The sequence below is a fragment of the Pinus tabuliformis genome, chromosome 3_1, assembly GCF_031772625.1.
Source record: "Pinus tabuliformis cultivar Carrire ecotype Pingquan chromosome 3_1, CPIR1, whole genome shotgun sequence".
In the NCBI taxonomy this organism is placed as follows: Eukaryota; Viridiplantae; Streptophyta; class Pinopsida; order Pinales; family Pinaceae; genus Pinus; species Pinus tabuliformis.
The window spans coordinates 489998667-490005229 of record NC_142301.1 but is presented as its reverse complement, the minus strand read 5'-3'; the positions used below and the strand labels follow the sequence as shown (position 1 = coordinate 490005229).

The 6563-nt window shown below is 40.3% G+C and overlaps 1 pseudogene; it reads left to right on the top strand.

Annotated features, from left to right (window-relative positions):
• Window positions 1-670: 670 nt before the first annotated feature.
• On the top strand, window positions 671-2607 carry LOC149187936 (3-phosphoinositide-dependent protein kinase 2 pseudogene; annotated as a pseudogene).
• The last annotated feature ends 3956 nt before the right edge of the window (window positions 2608-6563 follow it).

The following is a 6563-nucleotide window of genomic DNA, read 5'->3' as shown; positions in this document are numbered from 1 at the left end:
TAATGTGGGAGACTTGCAGGAGATTTTGTGTTGAATCCTCCAAACAAAGAATCTATCAAATTCCATAAAACATAGAGTGTTTGATATTTGGGATTGTCTTTTCACAATCTGTAACTTCTTTCACAAAACAGGGCGCCACAATGGATTGAAAGATTTGAGAAATATTTATGATAAAGTTCATATTCACACCTTGTTCAAGGATAAAGATAAGGATACTTCGGCTTTTCAATCTGAGGATGATTGATTTTTCGGTCATAAGTGACCTCTAAGGAAGATTGTCTAAAGCAGAGGTTTGACCGTTTTGTCGTTGCATTGGAAGATGTTTCCAAAGATGCGCTACTTTTCTTAAAAGACAAAGCCTTGGAACTCTTGAATTCCTTGTTTCTGTTTCACTGCAAAATATGGTACCCAAGGTTAAATGTTTTTCCTATATATTGTGCTCGGTCTTTTTCCAATGGATACCTTACACTTTGTAAAGTCACTGCTGCACAGAAAAAGATATATGGGAACTGAAAGATCTAGGACATCAAACAGCTCAGAGGATTGTTCTGGTTTCTGGTCCATTGCATTCTGTGCGAGAAATAAACCAAAATTTTCCAAATTTGGTTTCGTTTTGTCTCGAATGAAGCTTAATCAGTTAATCAAAGATGAAATTATTACCAGTTAGTGCATGGTGCCTTCAGGAAAATCCCTGATAGAAATAAATGGAGATTTAGTAAACGTCGAGAGCATTGATCTTTTCTCGTTGATGGGATTGGTTCGTGGTGAATTGTCATTGGCAGACCAAGTAGCAAGGTTAAAAGTTCTTCGAAAGGTAATGAAGATGTTACTATATACACCTGCGCCATCCGAACAGGGTTCTTTTCGTTCAAGACTTCCGTTCTATCCTCGTAAAGTATCTGAGCAATCTTAGGATAAAAGTTAAATGTAATTTAATGTGGACATCATGCACTTTTAAACAAGAAAGAAATTTTAGGTCATTGGTTTGGCACCGACGTGAATCATAATACAGATGGCGCTGAAGGAGTGAGGTTTAGCCTTTTGGCTGATCTATATACGTCCACGTCCTCGGTATCATGCTAAATCAAATCCTCATGACCGTGAATGATGTTAAGGGGCGCATAAGAAAGGGCCTACAATTTATTTCTCCGGAGCCTACAGAATCGAGACAATTGGATGGCGGAGAATTCAAGTAGCAGACAACAAAACCAGTGAATCTCCATCTGGCGGTTCGTTTGCAACTCGTGCCTAACCTCATGATATCTTCCAAGCAGTAAATACTTTATCTGATGTGTTTTCTCAGAAAGGGAGTTCATTTGTTCATAATATATTACAGAGAAGATCTAGGTTGCTTCCAGAAGAAACAGATGGATCCTCGGCTTTACTTAATTCACCGGTTCATATCACAGCTCTGAAATTTGAGAATTAAATTAACCAAGTTCTTCATGGCCTAAAAAAAAACAGAGTCTCAAGAAGCAGAATATAAGTTTGCCCATGAAGAACTATATTTCCTCTGTTACTTACAATACCTTGTTGCTGGGAGAATTCATACATCCAGCAGTTGAATGCCATGGTGCTGCACGAATAGTCAGAGGCTGTGCAATTTATATCAGAGAAACTGGAGCACTTTGCCAAATAGTGGTGACCGGAATAGACTCTTTAAATGTTTTCCTTTCTGCGCCAGTTATGATTCTTTTTATTTAAATTCATATTACAGTTTCAGGTGAAGATGATTTTTAGAGTTGGAAAGGGCTATTTTGTATACAGTAAGTCGAAGGCCTTAGCTGCGCTAAATGGTATGAGGATGGAAAACTCAAACAAACTGGAAACGATCTATGGGCACTGGGTTGCACTTTGTATCAGATGTTGTCTGACATATCACCTTTTAAAGATGGCAGTGAGTGGCTCACATTCCAAAGGATCATGGATAAAGGTTTCAAATTTCCTGAATATTTTTCTTATGAAGCACGGCACCTTATTGATTGTTTGCTGGATATGGACCCATCTAAAAGATTGGCTTCTGGCCCTGAAGGGTATGCTTCTCTCAAGAGTCATCCTTTCTTCAAGAGAGTTGACTGGGATAATGTTAGGGGTATGCTGGCTCCAAAGTTAGCCCCACCATTAACTGTTGACAAGGAAGATGAAGCTGAAGATGCTGGGTGGTTTCTTTCACATGCTGGATATGGTTCTACTAATGATGAAGCACCTCCCAAAGAGAAAGAGTTGGCCTCATCATCAGTGGCAGTAGAGAATAAGGAGCACAAGGCTAAATTTTATACTATCGATGCTTTTGACTCTAAATGGGAGAAATCTCTAGATCCAGGGGAGTTCATTGTGATGGTTTCATTGGTTAAGAAAATTCGGAAACTTTACAACAAAAAGATGCAGCTGATGCTGACAGACAAGCCAAAGTTGATATATGTAGACCTAGTCAAATTGGTACAGAAGGGTGAGATAGTTTGGTATGATAATCTTAAGGAGCTTAATGTCCAAGTGTTGAATTCTTCCAACTTTAAGATCTGTACTTTAAAAAGGATCACCTCATTTGAAGATTTGAAGACAGCAAGGAATACTACACTGACTTTATGTTCCAGTTGGGATTTATGAAGCTTTTTATTGGTTTGATGCTAATCAAGTTGGCTGTGATATGTAATGACAGAAGCAAGCTTCATCTTCTTAAAACTATTTAGGTTCCTAATAGCTGTACAAATGTCTGAAGAGATCATGAATCTAAGTAGAAAACGCTTCAAAGATACATAGGTTCTGTTTTGACATCTACAGCAGTTTCGTAGCGCGCTACGAAACTGCTGTAGAATGCTGTTTTGTGGAAAAACAATGAATTTTGATGATGAGGTCAGTTAATGGTAAAAGAAGGTCTCAAACTCAGGTAGGGAGATCATACATGGGTTTCATAACAACTCAAACAGTGACAGGTGTAGGTCTTGAAGGGAAAATAAAATATTTTGTTTATTTTCATAAAGTTTTCTCAAAGGCAATTTATGACCGAGCTACTAGGGTATTGGTGGAGTTACCAGAATGTTCGGTTGATACACCTGTTGGTCCTTAAAGTATCCAGATCATATAGCATATGGTGGTTATGCGTTGTTAATTGAAGGTTCAAAGAACTCGGAGTGTGGTCTTTAAATGATGAAGAGGAATGGAAGACAGGGGACCGTGGATATAGGGTGATTAATTTTATCAATTAATAAGCTGTCTTACAGCTAGCATCCGAGACCAGCTTGCTCGGTGAATGCTCCCTTAACATATCTTAGCCATAATGAAAATCATACAGCTGTCCAGCATCCAAGAAAGCATCAAGTCTGCGAGGAGAATGAAATTAGTATTTTAGTTGGATTAGGATTGTGTGTAATTTTAGTTCAGCATGTTTGTAATTAATGCAGTAGTTAAAAGCATGTAGGAGTAGTTAATAGCCACCTTCGAGGCTCCCCTCATGCTGGAGGAGGAAGCTCGAGGTGTTTTAGTTTGCTTGCCTATATATGGGCCAAGGTTAGATGTAGAAAGGGTTGGATACTTAATAGAAAAACAGTGTTGCTTTGGGCCATTGTAAGACCTTTTTGACAGTAATAGTAAAACAGAGTTATTCTCTTCTCAAGATTCTCGAAGGATTGTCATGATCAAATGTAGTGATGATGTGTTAGACTTTGTGTTATTTTATGGTTTTGTTGTATGCAATCACTCAGAATTCATAATTATATGCTCTGACTTCCTGTGTATACAGCAAGCTATGTGTTGGTGGAATATGTTTGACATGTAATGCTAAGAGCCTTGATTTCCATGAGGTCACTGTGTTTTCCTTGTTTACTTGATATTATAGACTCCATAGCCCAATGAGAGCCAGTTTGATGTGTTTCCAACCAGTTATACTTTCATAAGTGAATAAAGAGTTAGCCATCTAGTGTTTGAAGGATTTTATCAAGAGTTGTGAGAGAGCCCTCTCTGATTAGGAAGGCTAATTCCTAATCTAAAGTATGGTCTGAAACAGTTACATGAAACTTGGCTTGGTTGCAGCCCCTAGTACTGGTTTTGTGATAACACTAACGATAAGCTAGGTGCCGGAAAATTCGTTCCCATGTGGCATGGGCCCTACATTGTAAAGCAAAAGCTAGCAAAAGGGGCTTATGAGTTAGTTGATTTTGATGGGGACTCTTTGGGTAAACCCAGAAATGGACTTTACCTAAAGAGGTATTATGCTTAAAATGATGGGTATGGAGAAATTTTTAGATAGGTTAGATTTCCTTTCTAGCTAGCAAGTGTGTTAGTTTAGTCAGTGTGCTTAGCTTAGCGAGTGTGTTTTTTCGTCATTATTCTGGCTTATCTTGGTTTTACTCTTGATATTGTAGATGTCAACGCCTCTCCAAACATACATTGGATTTGCTGATGGTGCTTGTCGTAATACACAGAATATCTCTTCCGTAGCTTGGGTTATCTATTCGCCCTCTGACGAGTTAGTTTCTATGCATGGGGTAAGCCTCGGTCAAACAACGAATAACATTGCAGAATACAGTGCAGTGGTTGAATTATTATCCGAATCTATTTCATTTGGAATTCGACGTTTGATAGTGAGGTTAGATTCTGAACTTGTTGTATTACAGCTTAATAGAGTTTATGCCATTAGAAATCCTGTGTTATTAAGGTTGTTTTTGAGAGTGCGTCTCTTGGAACGTGAATTTGATTACATTGAATATCAACATATTCCAAGGTCTTTGAATACATTAGCAGATGCAATTGCTTCTCGAATGTTGGACAGACATTTACGATAATCATGCAAGTAAATTTAAAAACATTTCATCACATATGTTAAACAAGATAAGCCGGTAATAGTGATATATATAGATAGAAGTGTGTCAAAAAATATATACATCGTCTTCGATCATAGGTTTAAAACACCTTATGATCGGCAAAATGATAGTACAAAAAGTCAAAAATGTCACATGTGACTACAAAAGTGACTAGTCAATCACTGGTGGTGCTCTCTGTACGACACCACTGCGCGGGCTACCTTACGCAAAAATATCCTAAACGGTCCAGGGACCGCAACTACGAAGCGCTGAAGCCTGATAGGAATGTCGTCCATAGTAGTCTCAGGTATATCTGCCGTGAGACGCTCTAGATCATGCTCCAACTCAGCTAGTACTTCTGCTGTCGCGTCCTGTGGGGCCGGTACCTGTGCAGCTGGATGTAGTCTATCATAAGGCCGGAGGTTGGCTGGACGCTGTGGACCAACATCTGCATTTTGAAAGATTTACTATTAGTTTTGAGACGATATATATAAAAAATACAAAAAATACATAACTAGAAAACTTGTGAAAATAAAAAGTACCTCTGTCATCCCATTGTTCTCCCTGTGGAAGAACCATGTCCGGATCACCTCTGAAATCCATTCCGGCATACGGAAAGTCCTGTATCACAAAAAGCTGGCCCTCTAACCAGTCAATATAACTATCTGAGAATCGAACTACTGTCGCGCCCTCGTCAGGATGCCGGGCCATCACCGCAACCCATCATATCAGCTTTGGCTGCTGAGGACCCAAGATATCAACAATGAGTTGCTGAGGGATCAGCATTGGAATTCTCTCCAAGGCAAAGCTCACGACTATAGGCCCATATCCAAAAGTCTTTAGTCGTCCGTTCTTTGCCTTGGTCAGTTGGCTCTTCATATGAGCCGACACAGCTTCACACCAGTTGAAAATGGTGCCTTGGTAACAGTCAATTGCCATCCGCATTTGGGATCCGGAAGCAATGTGTAAAGCGGTCGCGCCACAAATTCTGGTAACCGTGAACGCTATGACTTTGAGTTCCGGTAGAGTGATGTGTTTTATCTCTATGCCTTTTGAATGGTGAGCCCCAGGTGTGCACCAATTCTCGCGGAGACTATCAAGGGATTGGCCACCCGGCCTAGTCCCTGCAAGACTGAGTTGCTCACCTTTGTTTGGCAAGCCAGTGAGAAAGTATACATCCGAGGGCTCTATCTCGAGCTGGTGCCCTCCTATGTAAAAGCATTGTTCTTGTACGTTCCATCGCTCAACCAGCCATTCCAAGAATCTTACCTAGCCCCTCATGCCCGGTATGGTCCAATATTTGTATAATCTGCATGCTCTTAGGGCATCTAGGGAAGGTTGATGATTTATTGCAGCTTCATCTTCCTCTACATGCTCTCTTTCTCTCCAGTCTAACATGATTAATGTCCTGCATATCAAAAATAGCAATTAGAAATTAATTTGGGAATTTTTGGTGGTTTTTTGAGAGAGTTGGGGTTTTGAAATGCGCGTTTCTCGGAGGACGCACCCCGGCTTTGTAGCACAGGGCGCCCAGACGCAACTGGCCTGAAGGAGGGCTGCGTCTTCCGACCGTTTTCCCGTATGAGAAAAAGTCGGGGGACGCAGGTCACCCGAAGGGCACCTGCGTCCGCCGAGAGGCGCATTCCAAAACCAAAACCCCCCCAAAAAATGAAACTAAAACCTAAAAATTGATTCTAAACGGATAGAAATGCAGAGTAGGATGTGTAAAATACCTGGATGAGACGGCGTTCGATTCCAACGGTC